This window comes from Apium graveolens, chromosome 3 (assembly GCF_009905375.1).
Source record: "Apium graveolens cultivar Ventura chromosome 3, ASM990537v1, whole genome shotgun sequence".
Classification (NCBI taxonomy): domain Eukaryota; kingdom Viridiplantae; phylum Streptophyta; class Magnoliopsida; order Apiales; family Apiaceae; genus Apium; species Apium graveolens.
The window spans coordinates 214,958,604-214,983,925 of NC_133649.1; positions in this window are offsets into that span (position 1 = coordinate 214,958,604).

The window sequence follows — 25,322 nt, forward strand, 5'->3', positions numbered from 1 at the left end:
CTTGGATATGTTTTAGTTGCTTGGTTGTAGAGCAGATATAGTGCACCCCTTTGCGTGGATGTAGATAAGCTTCTGGGAATGCAGCTTCTTGAGCCTTCTTCAACTCTGCTAGTAGCATTCTCTTCATTGTTGATTATTCTGACTTTGTTAATCAGAATGTCAATTTCAGATGCTCTTCTAGAAATCGGATAATTGAAGTTGACTTGCGTACATCTGTCTACACCAGAATCATTAAAATTGATCACTATCCTTTTCTCCAAAAACTGGTCCTTGACTGGGATTTGCAACACCCTGATATAATTGATAGTCTTTTCCAAGGTCTTTCTGTAAGTGAAGAAATTGTTGTTGAGAGAGTTCCTTAACCCAATGAGCAAGTTGTCAAACTCTTGTGTCATTCCTGGACCTTGAGCAGCCATAAGGAGCCTCTTTTGTTCTAGACCTTGTTCTTGACTTTTGAGTGTTGATTGTGCTAGCCTTGCATCTATCTCCCCCTTAGTCTTGGTGACAGGCATGAGTAGGGGAGTAGGAATCTCAGGTCTTACAGCTTCAGGCAATGCTGGCAGTGGTATGTTGAGTTTTCCCATAATGGCTCCCAAAGCAACTGTATTCTGCATTTGTAAATGCCTATGGGACTCCACTAGGGCCTGAATATCATGTTGTTGATTCTCAACCAGTACAGTTAGAGCTCTGACTTGTGAAGATAAATCTGAGTTGGAAGCTTGAAGTGAGGAAACTTGATCTTGAAGTTCTTTTATCTGAGGCGTAGAGGTTTTGGCTGAGAAGGACCCAAGGTGTTCATCAACAGCTTTTCGGACACCCTCCATGAGAAGAAATGAAGGCTCATACCTAGCAGTATGCATTTGATTTAGTTATGCATTTGATTTAGCTTGACCCTGGTATCATTTGAATTTGTCATATGAGCTTGAACTTGATCAAACAGGGCCTTGAAAGAGCTCCTCATTTTTGACACTTCCTTCTCTATGGAGGCCAGATCCATCCTTGACATTTGCTTAGTGAAAGACTGGAGTTGATTTTTGATGTCTTTTTGAGAAGGCACAATGTCATCCATCTGTTCCTTGATCAACCTTCTGACTTTATCTTCATGACCAGTCAATTTTACTTCAAGGGCCTTTCCAAAGAGATGGAAAGCCTTGAGTTGAGCTTTATGCACATCCATAATGGCATCATAGACTTCAGGAGGAGTGAGAGTTTTAGCATTGCTGCCCAAGATAGTTATGTATTCTCTCTTGAATCTAGCCAAAACTTCATCCATTTTTGCCACATGGTCACCAGAAAACCAGGCATCTACATTTCCATCCTCTTCATCCTCATCTACTATCTTCTCCTTCTGTTGTTCAACCTCTTCATTGAAGCATAGCAGTATAGCTTGATAGTCCTGGTTCCCCATGTCTAAAGTGAGCAGTTGCTGAGAAAGATTGGCCAAGCCTGAGATTTGATCTACCAACATGTCATCAACTGTAGAAGGCTGAGCTTCCATATCGTGTAGCCATTGTGCCATGACATGTGGTTGGTTGGGTTGAGATGTGGATGGCTGTTGAGAAATGTTCATGGTACCACCTGTAACTGAAGTCACAGTTTGACTCACAGATAGATCTGTGGTTTTGACAGTTTGTTGTTCACCACATGTAGTAGGAACCTCCATTAGAATTAGAGAGGATTTGACTCGGTTACTGTCATGGAGGATTTGACTGGGTTACTGTCATGTACACCAGCCTCAAACCTTTGTGCACCTTACAGAGCACTGTCACAGAAATGTGATGAACTTGCCTCTCCCATAACAGGGTCATTGGCAATTATACTCCTAGCTTCAACTGTGAAGGCAATTTCAGCTAGGGTTGTGAGGGGAGTTGTTCCTTCTAGAGGAACCTCCAATTGAATTGGAGAGGATTTAGATAGCTCCCCCTCAGGAGTACTACCCTCAAACCTATTCATCTGTAAAGATGATTGTGCACATGAAGGTGCAAAAGTGACCATGGGGTCTTCAGTAAAAACTGATGAAACCCTCATGTTTGTGATGATGTCATCAAGATCTACCCCAGCTAGTACTCTCTTACCATCTAGATGTTGATTCTAGGTGGTGAGCACAGTTTCATGAACCATGTCACTTGAGTGTTAGTGCACTTGGGAATCAGATTCAAGTGCTCTATATGATGAAGAAATTTGGGAGATTAGAGAAGTTTGCTCAGTTGTGAGTGTTGGCAGCTCCCCCAGAATGGATGGGGAGCTTCAAGTGATGTGTCCTCACTGTGTGTGCCATCCTTATTTCTTCTACCATACACTCTAGGTGTAAGTTGTGCTAACTCAGTACATGATGCATTGGGGTGAATGCTTTTTTCAATAGATACACCCTGTTGAGAGGATGCATCTAGTAACTGTTTACTCCCCATTTGTTCAACTGTGCCCTTTTGGGAGGACATAGAGGTATTTTGAGTGGTCAGCTCAGGTAATTTACTCTTTTTTGGTCTCTTGACCAAGGGTGACTCTAGTTCAGTAAGTATTGTTTCACGCTCATTTACAACAGCAAGGGTAGTTTCCTTTCTCTTCTTTTTACCGACTTCAGTCTTTTGAGAGACTAAAGTGGTTGGTTTGCTAACATCTATTGGTTTAAAAGAAGGGGCCGCAGCCTTGGAAGGTCCCTGTTGGTGTGCCTATGTTTGTGCTTCCACAGGCTCAGGAACCATAGTTGAACTAGCAAATTTAGGAGCACTCATGTCTGGCATAGGTTAAGGATAAGTCCTGAACCTCTCCAACATAAATGGAGTGATTCTGAGACTTACACTCACCTTATTCTTTGAAGTAAGTGAGCCAAATATAATTTTGGACACTTGCTTGCAATTGCCAATTCTACTACTATCAATACCAGCTAACAAATGTATGTCATTGACTTTATGAGCTAAAGTAGACATAATAAACCTTGGCAAAAAGATTTCTTTACCTCTACTCTTCAAAGGCATAGTAAGCCTGGTAGCCAGCTCCTCCAGAATTAGACCTCCAACATTCAGATGCCTGTTGTGAGCTATTGAGAACACCAGCTTCTGCACCACACTTGAGATGTTGTCAAAGCCAGTTTTTCTGCAAGTGAAAGCCCTCACTACAGAGTCAAACACAAAGGACCATTCCTTCCTAAGGTTTGTTCTGTTCAGGCTTGCCAAGTTGATTGAGCCACTGTAGTTGATGAAGTCCATGAATTCACTCAACTCATCTGCAGTTGGCATCTCTCCATAATTCGCAGTTGGCAATCCCAGGGTTGTATTCACATCAGCAGCTGAAAACTCAATTTCCTGGCCTCCAATTATGCATGTGACCACCATAGAGGTGACATTCTCTAGAACAATTGTCCTAGTTATAGCTGATGTCCAAAATTCATGAAGAACGTCTAAATACAGCACAGGACTTGCAGTTAAAGCACCTGCAATGTAGGATTCAGAAAGAAACTTCGTAAACCCCTTGAAACTATCAGGGGCTTGGTTAGCATCAAGAAAAGCAATAAAGTTAGTTCCCTTCTCTGGAATGATAGCTCTAACAATCGTTTGTGCCATTGAAGTGTTTAGAAGTAGTGGGTAAGAGAAAGTTTTGAGAAAGGAGCAAAAACGAGAGAGAAATCGCCTTTTGTCTGAAAGCTAGGTCACTTGAGATCTCGAGAAGGTGTAAGTGCAGTGTGTGTATCGAGAAGTCTGGGTATTAATAGAAAAAGTAACTTATCGAGAAGTCAAAGATGACTTATCAAGAACTCTGATAAATACCCAGTTTGTCCGAAAATGGACTGAAATAATTCTAATTTATTTGAATTGAATCAAATTGAAATCAGAATAAATTTTCCAAAAGTATTTGTCTAAAATAATTCATTGAATTAAATTATTTTAGTTCTGAGTTATTGATAAATCTCAAAATATCATTATCGAGAACTCTGTGAATTAACATTATTAGAGAACTCTACATGGTCTTATTGATAAGTCATAATAGAGCTTATCGAGAAGTCATTCGAGAAGTCTGTAAATAGACTTATCGAGGACACACTCTAGAACTCTAAAATGACTTGTCGATAAGTCATTTTGACTTATCGAGAACTCAGTTTTATATACTCTTGAGTGTTGTTTTTCTGCCTTGTGTTAATTTTACACATTAAAGATGTAAATTAACAACTAAGCAGTTTACTTAGAATTTGAAATATTCTAAGTTAAATTTTTTTTTGAGTTTTTAAAGAAAAATAAATATATAGAGATTCTGAAATATTTATTATTCATATTTCAGTTAATTTCCAATTAAATCAAACTAGGTTGATTTATTAGAAATTAATCTGCTGCAAAACATTAGTTGCGTTCTTGCCTTAGGATGAAGAATTGAGCATTCCAATTTCACTCACAAGTCTAGTGAAGGTTGCTTCATCCAAAGGTTTAGTAAAAATGTCAGCTAATTGTTCTTCTGTTGGAACAAAAATGAGCTCAATGGTACCATTTGCAGCATGTTCCCTGATAAAATGGTACCTAACATCAATGTGTTTTGTTCTAGAATGATTAACTGGATTAGCTACTATAGATATGGCACTAGTATTATCACACATAATAGGAATTTTGTGTAACACTAGACCATAGTCCATTAGCTGATTTCTAATCCAAAGCACTTGAGCACAACAACTTCCAGTAGCTATATATTCAGCCTCAGCTGTGGAAGTTGATACAGATTGTTGTTTCTTACTATACCAGGATACAAGTCTTTGACCAAGAAATTGACAGCTTCCACTAGTACTTTTCCTATCAACCCTGCATCCAGAAAAAATCTGCATCTCTGTATCCAACAGCTTCAAAACCAGTTCCCTTAGGATACCATAATCCCAAGTTTGGAGTTCCCTTTAAGTATCTGAAAATCCTTTTTACAACCATCAAATGTGATTCCTTTGGATTGGCCTGAAATCTGGCACATAGACAAGTAGCAAAAATGATATCTGGTCTACTAGCAGTCAGATAGAGCAATGAACCAATCATTCCTCTGTAGCTTGTAATATCCACATTTTTGCCTTTCTTGTTTTCATCCAACTTGGTTACAGTAGACATTGGTGTAGATGCAGGTGAGCTATCCACCATACCAAATTTCTTCAATAAGTCATTCACATATTTAGTTTGGCTGATGAAAATACCATCACTTCTTTGACTAACTTGAAGGCCAAGGAAGTAACTCAATTCTCCCATCATGCTCATTTCATACTCACTCTGCACTAGCCTAGAGAATCTTTGACAAAGCTTTTCATTTGTAGATCCAAAGATAATATCATCCACATAGATTTGAACTAGGATCATATCTTCATCATGCTTCTTGTAGAAGAGAGTCTTATCAATAGTACCTCTGGTAAAACCATGTTTGAGTAGAAATTCTGGCAGTGTGTCATACCAGGCTCTAGGTGCCTGTTTCAGTCCATATAGAGCCTTGAGTAATTTGTAAACAAAGTTAGGGAATTCTGGATCTTCAAAGCCAGGTGGTTGTTGCACATAAACTTCTTCTTCTAGTTCACCATTAAGAAAAGCACTCTTGACATCCATTTGATACACCTTAAAATTTGAGTGTGCAGCAAATGCCAGAAAAATTCTTATTGCTTCGAGTCTTGCAACAGGAGCAAAAGTCTCATCATAGTCAATTCCCTATTCTTGTGAATAGCCTTTAACAACCAGCCTTGTTTTGTTTCTAGTAACAATTCCATTTTCATCCATTTTGTTCCTGTACACCCACTTAGTTCCAATTATGCTTCTGTTCTTTGGTGCAGGGACTAATTTCCAAACTTTGTTTCTCTCAAACTGATTCAGCTCCTCCTGCATGGCACATATCCAGTCAGGATCCAATAGGGCTTCTTCAGTTTTCTTGGGCTCTACTTGAGACAGAAAACATGCATGTAGGCATTCAGTAGCAGATTCACTTCTAGTTCTCACACCAGCTGAGGGATCACCAATAATAGCTTCTACTATATGACTCATATCCCACTTTCTGGTGTGTGTCTGTTGACTAGTGCCTTCATCATTTTCTTCAGTATTACCATGACTGTCATTTCCATTCTCTCTTTCTCCCCCTGAGTTCGTGCCATCAAATTCAGGTGTCTGAAGAGAGCTTTCATTTTCATGATTTTGTTCAGAGATCTCTTCATTTGTCACTTGTTGTGTCACAACTTCATTTTCCTTATCAGAATCACTGTCAATGGTTAGATTTCCAAATACAAGGGCTTCATCATCATTTACATCAAGGCATTCCAAGCCTGGACACTTGTTATCATTAAAAGTCACATATGTGCTTTCCATAATTTTCTTTTGATCAATCACATAAACTTTATAGGCTGTTCTTTCCAATGAATATCCCAGAAAAATTGCTTCAAAAACTTTAGAGTCAAATTTTCCCACATATTCAGAGTTATCTTTTAGAATATAACATTTGCTTCCAAACACATGTAGATGCTTCACTGTAGGCTTCTTGTTAGACATGATTGAGTAGGGTAATTTGCCATGAGCTTTGTTGATGAGATATTTGTTTTGAGTGTAGCATGCAGTATTAACAGCCTCTTCCCAAAAACTAGTTGGCAACTGAGCATTTTGTAGCAAAGTTCTAGCAGCTTCAACCAATGTTCTATTTTTCCTCTCAACTACTCCATTCTGTTGAGGTGTTCTAGCTGCTGAAAATTCTTGAACAATGCATTTGCTTTTGCAGAATTCACTTAATGTTGAGTTTCTGAATTATGTTCCATTATCACTTCTCAATCTTTTCACACTAACCTTTCCTTCAGCTTGCTTCTCAATTTTCTTGATGTGCTCAATTATAATGTTTGGAGTTTCATCTTTAGAGTACATGAACTCAACCCAAGTGTATCTTGAAAAATCATCAACCATGACAAGGGAATATTCGTTCCATGAAATAGGGATCATTTGCCTTAGCTTCATTGTACTTGCAGACTCCTTCAGGTGGATTGCTAATAGTCTTTTTACAAAGATGAGTTAGGTGATTCATTGATCCACAATTCTCACACTTCTTTCTAGAAGCATCTGCTACATAAGCAAAATTATTGCTTTTGTTTATCCCAATCTTTCCATTTCTATTCTTCTTTTTCTTTTTGACTTGTTTAGCTTTAATCTCCTTCATAGGCTCCTTAGTTTCTTGATTGGCTTTTGGTGTTTCAACAGAGATGGAAGACTGAGTTGTCTCATCATTTTTCTTTTGCTTGTCCTCATCAGCTGTCTCTTGTTTGATGATCAACTCTTCTTCACTGAAGTTCACCTCACATGCCTTGAACAAAGGTGATTCAACTTTCTTCAAAATAATTGGAACATCTTCAGTTTGAGTTGATTTCCCTTTGTCACTGATAGACTTCCTCTTGTTGTTCAAATCCTCATAATCAAGACCAATGGCAATATTTGCACATGGCTTGTTCTTTTCATGATATTGTCCAATCAACTCAGAATCATTTTTGAAGGATTTCAGCTTCACTTCATTCTTCTCCATCCTTTTCTCTCAACACTGCTTCAATTTCAATTGCACACTTTAATTTATTCTTTAAGTATGCAATTTCTTGTTTAGAAGCATCAAGCTCAACCAACAACAATTCAGTCTCTTGTTTTTCACTCTCAAGTTTTTCATTGATCTTTTTCAATCTGCTAACTTCCTCATTTGCAGCAACCATGCTTGTATGAATGTGGAACATTTCTGTGCTCATCTTTTCAACGGTTTCCTTATATTGACTCACATTTAAATCAATTGTGGTGAGAGTTGGTACCTGTGATTTAGATGATGAAGAGTCTCCTTGCTCCAAGGCCATGAGTGCATAGTTTCTAACTTATTCATCTTCATCATTATCTGAATCATCCCAGCACTTGCCCTCAGCAATATAAGCTTTCCCTTGTTGCTTCTTTAGAAGAGCATCATACTTTGCTTCCAATTCAAGATAGGCCTTGTCTTTCTTTGCTTTCTTAGATTTCCTACATTCTGTAGCAAAATGGCCCAACTCATCACAGTTAAAGCATCTTATTTTTGATCTATCAACAGATCCAGTTTTGTAGCCAGTTTTGCTATCAGGAGCGTACTTTCCTTTTCCTTTCCAGCTGCTGTCTTTGTTGAAGAACTGTCCTTTACTTTTGAAAAATCTTGGTTTCTTTACTCTAATATTAGAGAATTTTCTCCAAGTAAGCCATTGCTTTGTCTAGCTCATCAAGCTCATCAAGAGTGTAGAACTCATCTTCTTCATCCAATTCCAGTATGACTTGCTCTTCAGTGTCATTGAATCTTTTCTCACTTGTAGGAATGACTGGAGTTGGGGATCTTTGCTCATCATTAAAAGTCTGGCCTTCATTCACAATCAGTGCACTTGAGCCATCCATTACATATCCTTGACCAACCCTTAATGACCTCTTTTGAATCATTTCAAGTTCATAAGTTTTCAGAACCCCCTAGAGCACTTCCAATGTGATTCTACTCAAATCCCTTCCTTCTCTGATTATAGAGATCTTTTGTTCCAAATGGTCAGGGAGAGTGACCAAAAATTTCAAATTTATCATGAAGCTGCAAGTCATTTATCAGCTTATTAAACCTTTCAAACACATCAGTAATACCCTCCTTTGGTTTAGCCATAAAACCCTCATACTGAGAAATCAATATCCTTCTTTGATTTGACCTAGCCTCCTCAGTTCCTTCACAAAGTATTTCAATCTTTTCCCAGATCAGTTTAGCAGTGTCACAGATGACAATGTTATTATACATTATATTGTCAAGTGACTCAATTAGTATCAGTTGCAAAGCACTGTCTAGGGAAACTTTCTCTCTTTCAGGTTCAGTATACTCAGAAGGATACTTGGGAGCATAATGAGCTGGAATAACCATATCTCCATCTGTGGTTTCCTCAACTCTAACTACAGGAGTGAAGGGCCCATTCTTGAGGATACCAATGTAAAGGTGATTGGTCATTCTTATAAACAACAACATTTTCTTTTTCCATAAAGTGTAATTGGCCTCATCAAAGGGAGGAATCTTGATACTACTGATTTTCTGTGTATTCATTTTTCCAAGATCTAATCTGTTTACTTTCAGATTTTGCTCTGATACCACTTGTTAGGTATGAATACAACACAGAGGGGGGGCGAATGTGTTTTAGCTTAAATGTTTGATTTTAGATCGACTTAGGTTTTAGCAGTTGGTTGTTGTTAATGATTTAGTAGAAAGGATATTAAACATAAATAGCTGAACAAATATGTAAAACAAAGATCTTCAAAACTCATTTAATTTTATATTAAAAATTAGGCAGTGTTTTTCTACAAAATCTCTAAGTTCTTGTTTTAGAACTTAGCTTCTTTCTTGAGAGAGAACACACAACTTTTTATAATCTGATTATTCTCCTTTTCTTAACTAGAGGACCAGTGTTAACTTTATAACTCAGTTAACTGCTGGTTTACACGGTGGATAATAAACATGTTATTATCTTTTCTAAACTGTCACTTGTCATTTCTATTTATAGAAAAACAAATCTTTCATTTCTGGCTTAGCATATCTTTAGCTTCCCGTGATTACTTTAATCTCCTCTGTCAGTTAATCTTTGTCGTTGATCCTGCACATCTCTCAAACTGCTTTTTGTAGACTTGTCAATCCAGCTGTGTGAATTGTTTGTTGATTTGCAACCTTGGATATTGAACTGTTCTGTAATTCTGTACTTAGAGAAATTTCTTCACTTCGAGATCTCCAATTAAGTCGTAGAGAACTCGACATCTCGATAGGCATGTTGGCTTCTCGATATCTCTAAAACTTCATTGTTGCCTAAACTTATCGACAATTCTAAGTTCTCTAGTGAATTTTGGTATATCGATAACTCAGAGTTCTCTAATGAATGTATACTTGTCGATATCTCTGAGTTCTCGACAGACAATTCCTGAGTTCTCTATACCCGGTGGATGTTGTTTATCCGTCGAGTAGTGATGGTTTATCCGTCGAGTATGTTAGGCCACACACACACTGTAGAGGGGGTGAATATAGTGTATAATACAATCAAATCGAACTTTTATAATTCAAGTAACAGAAAACAAATTTTATTGAAATAATAAACTCTGTTACAGTATGGAACTGTTACCTCTCAGTGATGAACAAATATCACGAGAGCTGCTAGGGTTACAATGAATAATCTTCTCGAATATGATAACACTTATAGTGTAAACCCTATGTCTGTGTTTATATACTACACAGTTACAAGATAATCGCTAATTGATATGGAATATAATTCTACTTCCTAAAATATATCAATCAGATATCTTTTCTTCCAAGTATTCTATTCTTCATAGAATTCTTTCTTCATGCATATCTCTTCTTATGTTTGTCTCGATCTTCTTTCCTTTAATCAGCTGCTGTCCTTATCTGAACGTCCTTCAGTACTTAAGTTCTGATATCCATCTTCTGATGATTATCTCCTGATAATGTAAGTACTGATATCCTTAAGTCCTGACTTTCAGTAAGTACTGATTTATCCTGTTTAAGTAAGATCTGAAAACTAAACATAAATCATATTAGCCATGAAATTTATCAAATATATCTAACAATCTCCCCCAACTTGTAAATTAGCATAATATACAAGTTTAACAGATATTTGATGATGTCAAAAACATTAAGTACAAATGCATGAGAATTAGACTAGATAACTACAACTTACAGTCCTTAAAGCTTTACCAATCTTTAACTTCTGATAACAACTTCAGTCTGTATTCATATCAGAATTTAAGTAGTTGTAGATCTTGACTTGGCTTCATCTTCTGATCTCTCTGATGTCAGGAGTTGTTCTGAGATAGTTCTTTAACAAACATCTCTCAGCATATCTGAGTTCATCAATCATCCTCTTTTTAGCATCTTTAAGTTCTGCAGAATCTTCACCAATTTGAAAGATTGCATCCCCGAGATCATTAATTCTAGATTTTCTTATATCCTGATCCAGTCTGATCAAATATGTCTTATCAGACTCAAGATTGAATTCCACAGCCCTGTAACCTAGAAAGGTAGTTATAATTTTAGCAGTGTTGGGCTTTATTTCAACTATATCACCTTTGTGATCTCTGTACTTTGGAAGATATGTGCTGTCAGACTTAACAGAATAAAGCCTTTTCTGTCTCTGAATCTGATTCTTCAAATAGTTTGCAGCACTTTCAGTTATTCTGTCATTCACTTGAAGTAAGAATAATACATGCTCCAGTTTTTCAAAATACTTCAGTGGAATGACATTTTCCCTTATATGATAAACCCTACCATCTGTCATGAAGTACAAGAGGATGTGTTCTTTCAAGTAGGTATGGTAAACCATTTGCACAGATTCTAGTTGATTCAATCTCTCAGGAGTTGCTCCAATACCTGGTTCACTTAAGGAAGTTGGATCATTGGTAGTGTTTTATATTCTTCTTTCATCAGCACTTCCCAATCCAGTTTTGTCTCTTGCTTCCTTTCCAGTAACCACTCTTGCTTCAAAACCACTTGCAGCAGTCTTCAAAGGTTGAGTTTGTTTTGCTTTAGTGAATCCTGGTAGGAGTGTCTTTGATTTATCTTCTGATATCAAGTTAACTTGAGCTATGTCAGAGGTTACTTGTTTCTTTGAAATATCAGAACTTACTATCTCTTGACTCTGAACAACTTGAGCCATGTCAGAGGTTGTCTTAAACACTTTTCTTGAAGTCAGAGCAAGATCATCATCTTCATCAATAATTTCTTCATTCACAGGAGGCACATAAACCTTGATAGGTTCACCAACTTTTTCTTTGCCCTTGGACCTTGGATCTATCTGCGGTTGTGATTTAGCCATGGTTGCTTCAGTATTTGTCCTTTCTTTTATCACAATGCCCTTGAGTTTTAGAAGTGTCTTTTTACCAGAAGCTTCAGATTTAGATGTGACTTTTTCTGATTTAAGTCTGGCTTCTTCTTCCATTAGACTCTCCAAGTCCATTCCTGGATTTTCCTGAAGAAATAACTGTCTTGACATTTCTTCATCAAGATCTAAAAGTTCATCAGAACTCATCCTTTTACCAGTAGCAGAACTAATTCTTTTTCCAGCATCAGAACTTGTTCTGTGACTTGTGATTTCAGCTTTTCTTGATGAGAAACCTCTATCTTGACTATGACCTCTACCCATTCCAGGGTTTCCTTGATCATCCTTTTCATCATCCTTCCCCTTCAGTGTCTTATCAGTTCTGCATTTGGACTTAATTACTTTCTCCCCCTTTTGGCATCAACAGGTAAGAGAAGAGAGACAAGCAATTCCACTGAGGCTTGGATTTCATTAAGTTGAGATTGCTGAGAAGCTTGATTTTTATCATCAATCTGAGCTTGTTGTTTCTCTTGAGTCTTCTCAAAATAAGCAACTCTGTCAAAGGTAGGTTGGAAAATTTTTTTCTTATCAATCTTCTGAACTTGTTCTTGCTTCATTAATTCTTCCTGAATTTTATGTATCTCTGCATGAGTAGTTGAATGAAGACCTTGTAGATGTTTAGTACTCAATGCAGTGACTCTAAGCTGTGTTTTGAAATCATCAGTAATTAACATCTCATCATCTTTAGTCAAGTGCTCAGCAAGATGCTGTGCAGATGGAGCAAAGGTAGCTGAGTTCCATTCCTTAGTCCACTCCTGTCCTGCAGGAGTTTCACTCCAAGGCACTGGTGCTTCTCTGGTAACAAACTTCTTAACGAGTTCAATTTTAAGAATAGTTTGTTGAGGTGCATGTCCTGAAGGACCTGCTTCATCAGCATCTGCATTTGGAGCAGCATCACCAGTATCTCCAGCATTTGCAGCATCAGAACTTTCAGAATCAGAATCTTCTGATAAAACAACAGTATGAGAAGCAATTGAGGCTTCAGCATCATCCTCTAATTGCTGATCTGGTTCCAAGTTCTGATCAACAGCCATATCCTGATGCTCACCTATATTCTGATCATCATCATCTAGATGCAGAGAAGGTGTAGTAGATAATTCTAGAGTTTGAGCAGCATCAGTAACAGGTGTTGTTGATGGATTAGTTGATGTTGGAGCTTCTAAGTAAAGCACTTCAGGTACAACCAAGTTCTGGATATCAATTTCAGCACTTGTGCCTGGATCAACAGGAGATACAGACTTTTGAACAGGAGACACAGATGGTGTGTTGGCCTTTTCAGTAGCAGCTTCCTGAGTTGGAGTTGATAGAGAAGCAGTGGCGTTGGCAGATTCCTTTTCTTGTGAGATCAGAGATTCCTGATCTCCTTGCTTAGGTGTTGCTTCCTCATCATCTGAAACTGGCCTTTTAGCTCTCTGTTTCTTGTATCTCTTTGAAGGTGGGGATTCCTTGGGAGTTTCAGTAGAAGTCATTTTTCTAAGCCTTTTGAGAAGCTTAGATCCCCCAATTCCAGAATCCTTATGAGAATGAACTTTCTCAGCTTCTTTGACAACAGGTTCTGATGTAGAAACCTGTTCCTCACTGTCAGATTCATCTCTCAAAACAATCCTCCTTCTCTTCTGAGGTGTTTGAGGAACAGTCTTTGTCCTCTTAGGCTTAGAAGATGAAGGCTTCACAGTAGGTGTTGAGGATGAGGGTTGAGCTGTCTGTGAAGTGGAGAGATATGATTTGAGATATGTTCTGAGGGATGGTTGAGTAGTATGAGTGGTATGTTCTATTGGTTGCTGTGGTGTTTGAGATGTGGTGATAGGTTGGATTTCAGGATAAACAGATCTATAGGTGTCAGGATCAGCATTTACCAAGATCTGTTTTACAGACTGAGGAATCTGTAAAGATCTAACCACCCTTTTCTTAAGATCAGCATTCACCAGGTCATTAAAGGCTCGTTTTGCAATTTTGAATGGTGAAATTAAGGTACTGGCTAGTTGAGGGGGATTAGTACAACAAAAGTTATATATAAGCTGACAGAATCTAGCAAAATAAACTACATTTCTATCTTCTATCATCCTATCCCCTATGAAACCTATCACAGCATTTGCAAAATCGAAATGAGTTTGGTTAATGATTGCATACCCGATGTGCTGACTCATTATAGGGATTGCATCAAAGTTGGAACACTTATTCCCAAAAGCTTTAGTGATGCAGTAGAAGAAGAAACTCCATTCCTTTCTGATATGAGCCCGTTTCAACTGCCCAAGCTTAGCTAAACTCTGCTCATACCCCAAACTGGCCATTAACTCCTGAAGAGCTGATTCCTCCGGGGTTGAAAAAGTACATCCTTCTGGTAAATGGAGGGCCTTGCGAATTGTACCAGGAGTTACCACATGTGTAGAATCATCCACTTCGAAAACAATACTGGGAGTACCATGTGTACCACCATTATCAAAGTGCCCAGTCCGCCAAAATGTCAGAACTTGTTGGCTCGAAAAGACTGAAGGTTGGGTCAATGCATACCCAATTTCACTATATGCAAGATAATCTTGCACAAAATGCAACTCAGATGGAGCTTCAGCATGATCGAGAATTGCAGCATAGTTGTTTGGAACAAATTTAGCTCCATCAATGATCAAATCCTTAGGTTCCATGAGAAAAATCGAGATTTAAAAGTGCCTGTTAGGTGTTTGATAAAATGTCTGTATGAAAAACCAACGTCAGGAGATGAAAGAGAGTAAAAGCAAAGAAAGAGAGATAAGGTGAAAAAGTAAATAAAAGATTCTATAATCTTCTTTCTCTCTTACTTATAATTGTAAAAATAAATATAACCGTTGGACACCTGTCAGACATGCAGTAATAATGAATAGTTAATGGGCACGGGAAAACAGTAATCATTACTTACCCACTTGCAGTTTTTCAAGGAAAAACCGTTCCACTTACCCAGTTATTCCATTAAACGAGGTAAATCAGTTTTAATTCAAAATTGAAACTGTTCCCACTTATTCAATTATTTTTCACTGCAACTCCAATATTCTGAGAAAAATTCAAGAATGAGAATGACCAAAATAAATCAAGTAAATAAGTACTGAAATTGTAAGATCAGAACTTAATTTAAATCAAAATAGAAATGATCATCAGAACATGGATATATCAGGATTTATCGGTGCACTTAAGTTACAAACATCTCAGAGACAAAAACTTGCAAAGAAAAAGGAAATTCCATTAATATATCAAGAGAATACATGCATGAAATTTAAATTACATCAGAGCTTTACAAGATTGTCCTAAGCTTCTAAACCTAACATCAACAGCCTTAGTCCTAGCTCAAGAAGCAGGGCAAGGCTGACGATGAAGAAAAACAGGAAGAAGAAAATAAGTTATTTCTTCTTCCTACTCTCGACAAACAAAATAACGAGTCTGATGATTCGCTCTTGCTGGCGGAGAGCTTCCCACCTTTCCTCCTTCAATCGCTCCAGATGGCGATGGTAGTCCATGTAGAAGAATAGGAGGTGGGTGAGTACCTCCTGGGGAACTGAGTCCCATATCTCATCAGGAATGGCAGTGACGTGCCATTCCTGCTGCCAGGCTTCACAGCTCAGCTCCATGTTGAATGTTTCATAGTTCAAAAACATGTTGTAATTGGCCATGGTGTTTTTGATATAAAGAAAATGAAGGTGAGTTTGTGATAAAAGAATTGATGTATAGGCTGATATGAAGTGGGTGTTTATATAGGCAAAAGAATGCCAGAAGACGCAAGGAATTTAATATTGACAGGTAGAATTAATTCTACCTCATCTCCCTAGACTTGGAAAAAAAAACAGCCATTGGAAAGGTAAAACATGGTTTAATGCGCACAAGAAGCAAGTAAAAATGATTGTGCATGTACGGGTACCACTATTCCTAAATATAGTGACTGTTAATCTTCCACTTCAACATATTCTGGTTTAAACTGAGACTGTTTTTAAATTTTATCCACAAATAAGTCAAGTAAAGAATCAGAATTTAATTTCATAACTTAGACTTATATCAGAACTTAACAGTCATCAGAACTTGATTTCTTAACTCGAAAAGTGAATGGCTATTTCTATAATTCTTCACACAAATTCTGATATACATTCTTCAGAACTTAATCATTAGAACGTGCAATAGAACTTGTCCTCAGAATTTATGCAATCTGACACATAAACTGTTCATCTAAAATAGCATAGATCACCACATAAATTTTCATTATTCATATGGAGTGTTGAGTGTGTGCATTAAGATAAATATTAGACAAAAAGTAAATTCTGATTCACTTCAGTACATCTTAGAAATAAGGCAGAACTAAAACTTTACTAAAGACCTGTCATTATTCTGAAGCCTACTATTGAATGAGGTCATACTTGAGTCCGCCTCAACTGTTTTGTGCTAATTTTGTGCATCTTTTTAAATTCCATTGTACAGTGGCTTCTCAGTGTAAGTGAGTCACGACTGCTTATCAGAATTTATACTATTATCAGAGTATTTCTCCAGTAATCATAGAGTGTGAAAGGTCACCCAGAAAATATTTTACTTTTCTGATGCATATTTACTTAATACCAGCAATGCACGTGGGTCGTCCCTTCCACATTTTTTACTCTAGATCTCAAAGGAGTACCTGATTTTAATCCTTGATTCTTTTTCTTATTCTTTTGATAAGTGAGGTTTATCGGCACTTAATACATTCAAAAGATTTACTAGCATCAGAACTTAACAGATGAGAAGCATTATTCTAGTTTGTGACTTAGTAATAAGATAGACAAAGTAAACTCAACTAAGCTCAATATCAGAATTTGCTTGTGTCAATAGATTTCAACAGAAATAATGATAGGGATGAATAAATCCTGATTGCATAGTTATTACAGTTTGGGCTCCAAGGCCCAATAAGAAGATGTATGACATTCAGACCAGAAAGGTTAACATGTTGATCAGGCCTGATGGACCGGATCAGGCCTGATGAGACAAAGAAGGCCCAAAAACCCTGATTATTTATTAAATTCATAATTAATAAATAAGGGAGAAAAATAGTTATTAAGATAAGTCCTAGTGGGATATAAATCCTTGTAGATTGGCCTCAAGGGGACCTAAAAGGATAAGGAATCAGTTTCCTACTATCTAGGACTCCAAAGTCCATTCTAATTATGAGACTTGCCCACCAAGTCTCCTATACCAAGTCCAATTCAAGGACTTCCAACATCTATATAAGGGGTCTCACCCCACAAATCAGAACTACGTTTTTTGGCTTGATTCTCTAATTCACAGAGATATGTAGGCATCTCGTAAAGGCAGAGTTAAGCTACGAAACACGAGAGCAGCCATTAAAGGCCTTGAGCTCACGTACCTTAGTAATAAATACAACAATTATATATATTAGTTTTTTATCCATAACATTTGGCGCCGTCTATGGGAAAGCACAACAACAACCATGGCGAGAACACGGAGAACAATTAGAGCTCTGGAGGAAGGAACGCCATCAGGGACAACTCAGGTGATTTCGTCAACCGTGGAGATTCCTCCCCATTCAATTTATGCATCTACTCAAGGGGAATCCCAGATAGGGGCAACTCAACCTCAGCCACAAGGGACAACTCCCCCGACTATTCAAGGTACGAATCCTCAAGTTCAACAAGTACATGTACCTGTGAATTCTCGACCCGTCGGGTATGAATATTCAACTGTTGTTACTACTAACCCCCCTTATGGGATGCCCCTTTATCCCGAGGTTGGAGGAAGTGGATATGCTGGGCGGAGTGAAGCACGAGGGCAATCACCCCCTATATACGAGGTTTGGCTCCTATCCCCGAGGATCGAGAATTTTCTGGTCCTTACACTGAGAGAGACTCTGAATCTTCGGATGATGAAGTGGCCCCAAGAAAGAGACGTCCTGGAAAAGAGCCGATGGCCGATGGAAGGCAACGCCCTCGAAGCACCCAAGGGGCGAATCCCCAGGAAGTGCAGGAAAAGATCAGGGCTCATGAGGCTGAGATCCAAAGGCTGAGGCGTGACTTGGAAGCTCATCAGGCCAACAGACCCCAGATACCTCCTAGGGGGAGGAATCCTCCTCCTGTCATAGACCTAGATGGTCCGGTACGAAGAAGGGCTGTCGCCCCAAGAACTGATCCAAGCAATCTCCTTCCCCTTGGAGATCCTGATGATCCAACTCCACCTTTCACAGAAGAGATAATGAATGCCCATATCTCAAGGAAATTCAAGATGCCCACTATCAAAGCCTATGATGGCACGGGAGACCCCGCTAATCATGTTAGGACATTCTCTAATGCACTGTTGCTGCAACCCGTGAATGATGCTATAAAGTGTCGGGCCTTCCCTCAAACCCTGTCGGGTATGGATCAAAGATGGTACAGTCGCTTGCCCCCAAACTCTATTGGATCATTCAGAGAGTTAAGTCAGGCTTTTATTAAGCAGTTCATCAGTGGGAGAGTCCATGAGAAAAGTTCAGCATCTCTTATGAGTATTGTGCAGGGAGCTAAAGGATTCCTTGAGAGATTACCTGAATCGTTTCACAAAGGAGACTTTAAAAGTCCCGGACCATGATGATAAGGTGGCCATGATAGCACTGCAACAAAGAACTAGGGATGAGTTTTTCAAGATGTCCTTGGCCAAACGTCCCCCTGAAAGCATGTTGCAGCTCCAAGAGAGGGCAGGGAAGTATATCAAGGTTGAAGAAAGTATGAGGAAGACCGTAGTAAGTAATGAGCCCACTGGAAACAAGAAGAGGAAAACTAATTTAGAATATATTAAAAAGGACAAGTATCCTAGAACCGAACAAAATTCTGATTCAACCCCCAAGAAGGGAGGACCTGGGCAAAAGTTCACTGAATATGCTAAGCTGAATGCTCCTAGAAGCCAGATTTTGATGGAGATTGAAAAAGATAGAGATATTCGCTGGCCTAATCCCTTGAAGGCTGATCCCGCCAAACTAGATAAGAGCAAGTATTGCAGATTTCACAAAGATGTTGGCCATGACACCGATGAGTGTAGGTAATTGAAAGACAAAATTGAGTTTTTGATTCGAAAAGGAAGATTGAACAAATATACTGGAGAAGGAGGGGACAGGAATAATAATGGAAGGAAGAACTTTGAAGATCGTAGGAGGGACCAGGACGATCAGGGGCAGAATCCCCAACCTAGAGGGCCGGTTATAAATGTAATTTTTGGAGGGCCGCGACCTCGAGGGCCTGTGATAAACACGATCTTTGGAGGTCCAACTGCTGCTGGATTGTCCAAAAATTCCAGAAAGGCATATACTAGAGAGGTTATACATATTGTAGGAGAAGCCCCGAAGAGGGCCAGGACAGAAGTAACATTGGCTTTAGATGATTCTGACCTAGAGGGTGTAAAGTTTCCTCATGACGACCCCCTGGTCATAACACCGATAATAGGAAATAGCCCAGTTAAGAGGGTCCTTGTGGATAATAGTGCTTCTGTGGATATCTTGCTCCACGATACCTTTCTAAGGATGGGGTATAACGACTCCCAGTTGACGCCAACCGATATGCCGATATATGGATTTGCTGGAGTAGAATGTCCTGTAGAAGGGATAATCAAGTTGCCAACCACCATAGGTACGGAACCAAGGCAAGCAACACAGATGTTGGACTTTGTGGTAGTAAAGGCTAGTTCGACCTACAATGTTATCATGGGAAGAACAGGGATACATGCCTTTAAGGCAGTCCCTTCTTCTTATCATTCAGTTATGAAATTTCCAACTCGAGATGGGATTGGAGAAGAAAGAGGAGATCAAAAAAATGGCAAGAAGCTGTTATGTGGCCTCTTTGAGGGCAGATGGAGTCGGGGGGCAGGTTCTTCCTATTGAAGATATGGATGTTTGAGAAAATGACGAGAAGAGAGGAAAGCCAGCAGAAGACTTGGTTTCGGTTCCTTTAGACCCCGAGAATCCTGAGAGGATGACTTTCATTGGAGCCACACTAGAGGAGCCCCTTAGAGGGAAGTTGGTGAAATTTTTGCAAGAAAATAGTGATGTATTTGCATGGTCAACAGTTGATATGCCAGGCATAGAGCCGGAGTTGATTACTCACAAGCTAAACGTGGATCCAAGCCGGAAGACAGTGAAACAAAAGAAAAGAATTTTTGCCCCAGAAAGATAAGAGGCTATAAAACAGGAAGTAGAGAAGCTCTTAGAGGCTGGTTTCATTGAGGAGATTCATTTTCCAGAGTGGTTAGCAAACCCTGTAATGGTGAAGAAGGCTAATGGAAAGTGGAGGATGTGTATAGACTTCACTGATCTGAATGATGCATGCCCTAAAGACTATTTTCCATTGCCAAGGATTGATACTTTGATTGATGCCACTGCTGGGCATGAGATGCTGAGCTTCATGGATGGATTTAGTGGATATAATCAGATTAAGATGCACAAGGATGACATTCCAAAGGTATCATTTATCACAGACTTTGGTGTTTATTGTTATCTTGTTATGGCGTTTGGTCTTAAGAATGCGGGAGCCACCTATCAAAGTTTGGTAAATAAATTTTTTAAGGATCTTATTGGTAAGACTATGGAAGTCTATGTTGATGATATGTTAGTCAAGAGTCTAGTAAAGACTGATCATATAACCCATTTGAGGGAAGCTTTTGAGATCCTGAGGTACCACAAGATGATGTTGAATCCTACGAAGTACGCTTTCGGAGTAGGATCTGGAAAATTCTTGGGATTGATGGTCTCAAAGAGAGGAATTGAGGCTAACCCCGATAAAATAAAGGCAATCCTGGACATGGAACCACCAAAAACTGTCAAGGATGTTCAGAAGCTCACAGGAAGGGTCGCTGCGCTAGGACAATTCATCTCCAAGTCAGGAGACAAGTGCTTGTCATTCTTCAAGTCACTAAAGAATATCAAAGACTTTATATGGAATGAGGAAAGCCAGAAAGCATTCGAAGAGTTAAAGAAATATATGGCTCAGGCCCCGTTGTTGGCCAAACCATCTTTGAATGAAGTTTTATTCTTGTACTTGGCTGTTTCAGAGAGCGCCTTGAGCGCGGTGTTGGTTAAGGAGGAGCTAAAAGTCCAGAAACCCGTATATTATGTCAGCAAAATTTTGCATGGTGCTGAATTGAATTATTCAACTATTGAGAAATTTGCTCTAGCCTTGGTAATGGCTTCGAAAAAACTGCGTCCTTACTTTCAGGCTCATCAGATTGAGGTGCTAACGAATCAGCCACTGAGAAATATCATTCACAGTCCCAAGGCAAGTGGGAGATTGATTAAGTGGACAATAGAGTTGGGAGAGTTCGATCTCAAGTATAAGCCACGTACGGCCATAAAAGCCCAGGCACTAGCTGATTTCATGGTGGAATGTACCATACCCAACCAAGAAGTCGGGGGGCAGGAAGATACCATACCTCAAGACAAGGGAGTCGATAATGGGGACAGAGAGAAGGATGATAAGGAGAAAGAATATTGGGTTCTCTATTTTGATGGAGCATCAAAAACAAATTCCAGTGGAGCAGGGTTGGTTTTGCAAAGCCCTGATGGGTTTTTAATTGAGTATGCTATGAAGCTAGACTTCCCAACCACAAACAATGAGGCAGAGTATGAAGCCCTGATAGCTGGCCTTGGTCTAGCTGGGACACTTAGAGTCAAAAACTTAAAGGTCCGTGGAGACTCGAAGCTGGTCATATCTCAGGTAAAGAGAGAATTTGAGGCAAGGGATGATACGATGGCTAAGTATGTCCGCCTAGTAAGGGCCGTGATGACCCAATTTAATGAATGCCATGTTGAACACATTCCAAGGGAAGAAAATGCTAAGGCAGATGCGCTATCAAAGTTTGCTTCATCTGAGATAGAAGAAAGTTCAGGAAGTGTGTACTTCCGTGTTTTGAAGACACGAAGCATAGATGTTAAGCTTGTGGCTCCCATAGGCCTGGGGATGTCACGGATTGATCCTATCAAGGCTCACATTCAAACCGGTTGGTTGCCAAGTGATGCAACTGAAGCACGGAAGTTAACTGTTCGAGCACTAAGGTACTCTTTGATAGATGGGATTCTTTACAAAAGATCTTTCATGGTTCCCTACTTGAGGTATCTCAGGCCCGATGAGGCACGCTTGGCTCTTGAAGAAGTGTATGAAGGTATTTGTGGACAACACTTGGGGGGCAGGACCTTGGCTCATAAGATAACTCGTTTAGGCTTTTATTGGCCAGAAATGATGGCTGATGCCAAAGAATATGTGAAGAAATGTGACCGCTGTCAGAAGCATGCACCTGTTGTTAGACAACCCCCCGAGATGCTGACCTCTATCAACTCGCCCATTCCTTTTGCTATGTGGGGAATGGATATTTTGGGGCCTTTTCTCATGGCCACAGCACAAAGGAAGTTTCTGATTGTAGCCATTGATTATTTCACCAAGTGGATCGAAGCCAAACCCTTGGCCAAGATCACAACTAAGCAGGTTGCACAATTCCTGTGGGAAAACATTATGTGCCGATATGGAATTCCCCGTATCCTCGTCACTGACAATGGAACACAATTCAACAATGAGGAATTCAAGAAGTATTGTGAAGAAAATGAAATTGAGTTACGGTTCACCTCTGTGGCTCACCCACAAGCCAATGGGCTAGCGGAAGTAGCAAATCGAATAATCCTGGATGGACTAAAAAAGAGGATCGAGAAGTCAAGAAATAATTGGGTGGATGAGATACTTCCCATATTATGGGCCTATAGGACTACCTGTAGAGTCACGACAGGAGCGACGCCCTTCATGTTGGCATATGGGGAAGAAGCAGTAGTTCCAGTGGAGATATCATATTCCTCTCCAAGGATTCGGGCTTTCAATGCAGAAGAAAATGAGGAAGGGTAGAGGTTAGCCCCGAATCTAATTGATGAAGTGCGAGATGAGGCACATGCAAAGATAGTGGAATACCAGAAAAAGGCTTTGTTTTATTACAACCTAAGGGTTAAAGAGAGATTCTTCAAGCAAGGAGATTTGGTATTAAGGAAAGTGGAAGCTTCTGGTGTAGGACAGAAATGAAAACTTGCCCCAAATTGGGAAGGGCCGTATAGAGTCAAGAGCGTTCAGGGTAGAGGAACCTACAAGCTGGAGACTATGGATGGTTTTGAAGTCCCGAGAACCTGGCACGCACAAAACCTGAAGGTTTACTACGTGTAAGATAGTCGAAGTACGATTCTCACTTATCATTGTGACAAGTAGGTTTAAAAGCACCTTGAAGCTTTGCTTGCGTAGGATTTTATATTCCAGTAGAATTTACATTCTCTAGTTATTATTGATTAGGGTCGAACCCATGCTATATAAGGTTTTGGAAAACCAGACTTCATATTAAAGAGTTTGAAATTATTTCAATCTAAGGATGTTTAAAGTTCAAATGCATATTAAGATTGTAAAGATAAAATAGAAAGAGGCAAGTAAGGAAAGCAGCATATGTAATAACCCCGAAGGGTAACAAGTTCTGACATAAACAAAGTTCACATATTATCTAGGAAGAAGATATACATAAAAAAACTTAGGCCTTGGAAGGCTCGGATTCTTCGGAACCACTATCCGAAGTCTCCTCGGACGTCTCAGTCGTCCTCTCAGAAGTCCCCGTAGAGGTTCCATCAGAACCGCCTTCGGATGCTTTGGATGATGCGGGAGACACTGGATTCTGAGGCGCAGCCCTTGGAGGCTCCTCCTCCCAAGAGCTGGACTCGAGTTCTTTCCTCTTGTGGCTTGGGCTCCCTGAAGGGCCGTCTTTGATCAGATCAGCAAGCTTTTCAGTAACACCCCCAAGCTCCGGAACTCGCACATGGCAAGGAAAGGAGGACTGCTCAAGGACTTCTGGAAATTCATCTTGGACGGCCTCCACAGCAGCATCCCAGCCTTCTTTATAGCTAACTGGGTGTAGGAGGGCATCGTGCTCCACCATCAAGTCCTTGAACTCCTGGGTGTCCATCCAACCGTCAAAGGCTTTATCCTTCTGAGCCTTCAGAATAACATTTTCAGCCCAGGCCGTTTCCAGGTCAGAAGTGGAAGAGGCCAGTTGAGCTTCAAGGGCCTCTATTCTCTGGTTGGCCTCCTCCAACTTCTTATTAGCATCCTCCAGGCCAACCTTCCAAGCCTTAGCTTGGTGAATCACCCCTTGGAAATGGGCGTTAGCCTGCAAGAGAAGCAGCAAAAGTATGAGAAAAGAAACATAAAAAGGCAACTATGAAGGGCATAGGAAAAGGACGTACCGTCGCTAAAGCCTGGGCTCCGAAAAGCTCATTCCCCTCTAAGTCCTGTTGAAGGACAAAGTCTTGATAGTCCACCGGGGAGATGGAATGCTTAGACCATTCCTTGGACAGCGCCGTGCTGCTAACGATTAAATCCTTGCCCCAGATCCCCCAAGCAGGTTGAAAATAGGCCCCTGGCCTCTGCTTGGTGCGCAAAACTTGGCTGGGGCCTTCCTCGCCTGGTTCCATTGCTTGAAGGAGGAACTCAGGGAAGCGGTCACCAAGGCGTGGGTCTTTAAAGACCTTTCCAGCCCGCTTCATCCTGGTTGTCTCCAGGTCTTTAGGCTTGGAAGCCTCCTCAATCTTCTCAGCCACTGCGACAAGCGAGATAAGTTGAAGAATCAGCAGAATGAAAAATAAAGGAGATAAAAAAGAGGTAAGGAAGGAAACTTACTTTTCTTAGGGACGGGCGAGAGGCCGCGTTCTACCAGGACGGTCTCCCGGATAAGGTCCCAAGAATGGGAAGTCCCATTATCTTGCGTAAGGAGGTTGAAAGATCTAGCCTCCTCCTCAGACAGAGTTATATCATTTGGGCTCCCATCGACGGCAAGCCCAAAGGACGATCGAAATAGGGTGCCCCAATCTCCACCCTCCCAAACGACGAACAAAAAATCTTTCTTCCACCCCAAGTTGTTGTCCGGGATGGACTTCCCGTTCACAATATGGGGAATAGTGGGGCGCTGGTTTAGAGAAACCCAACCCGGACTTTTATCAGGGCTGTTTTTGAACTGGAAAATTTTCCTGAAAACGGCAACGGAAGTAGGGACATTGCGTTTGGCACATTGTGACAGATAGCACAAAATGAGCCTCCAAGAATTAGGGGGAGTTGGCAAGGGCTGATGCCCACATCAGCCAGTAATAGAGGAATGAACGGATGAAAAGGGAGTCTGATACCTGCCCTTAGAGTATCCCTATATACGCATAAGGCGTACTTCTTCCACTGACAGGCCCTATCGGCCGGACCTGCAAGAACCAGCTTAAAAGGTTCCTTGATTTTGAAGCAGCTGCTCAACTTTTCCAGCTCCTTGGGATCCCGCAAAGCACTAATATGGTCGTGCGCGTCCAGATGCGCATCAGACGGGTACTCATCCCCTCGAGTGTTGATCATGTCGATTAAAGAAGTATACCTTGATCGAATAGGGAATTCGTTGGACTATCTAGCCACGTTCATTTTGGCCAAGCGAGTCATTTTCT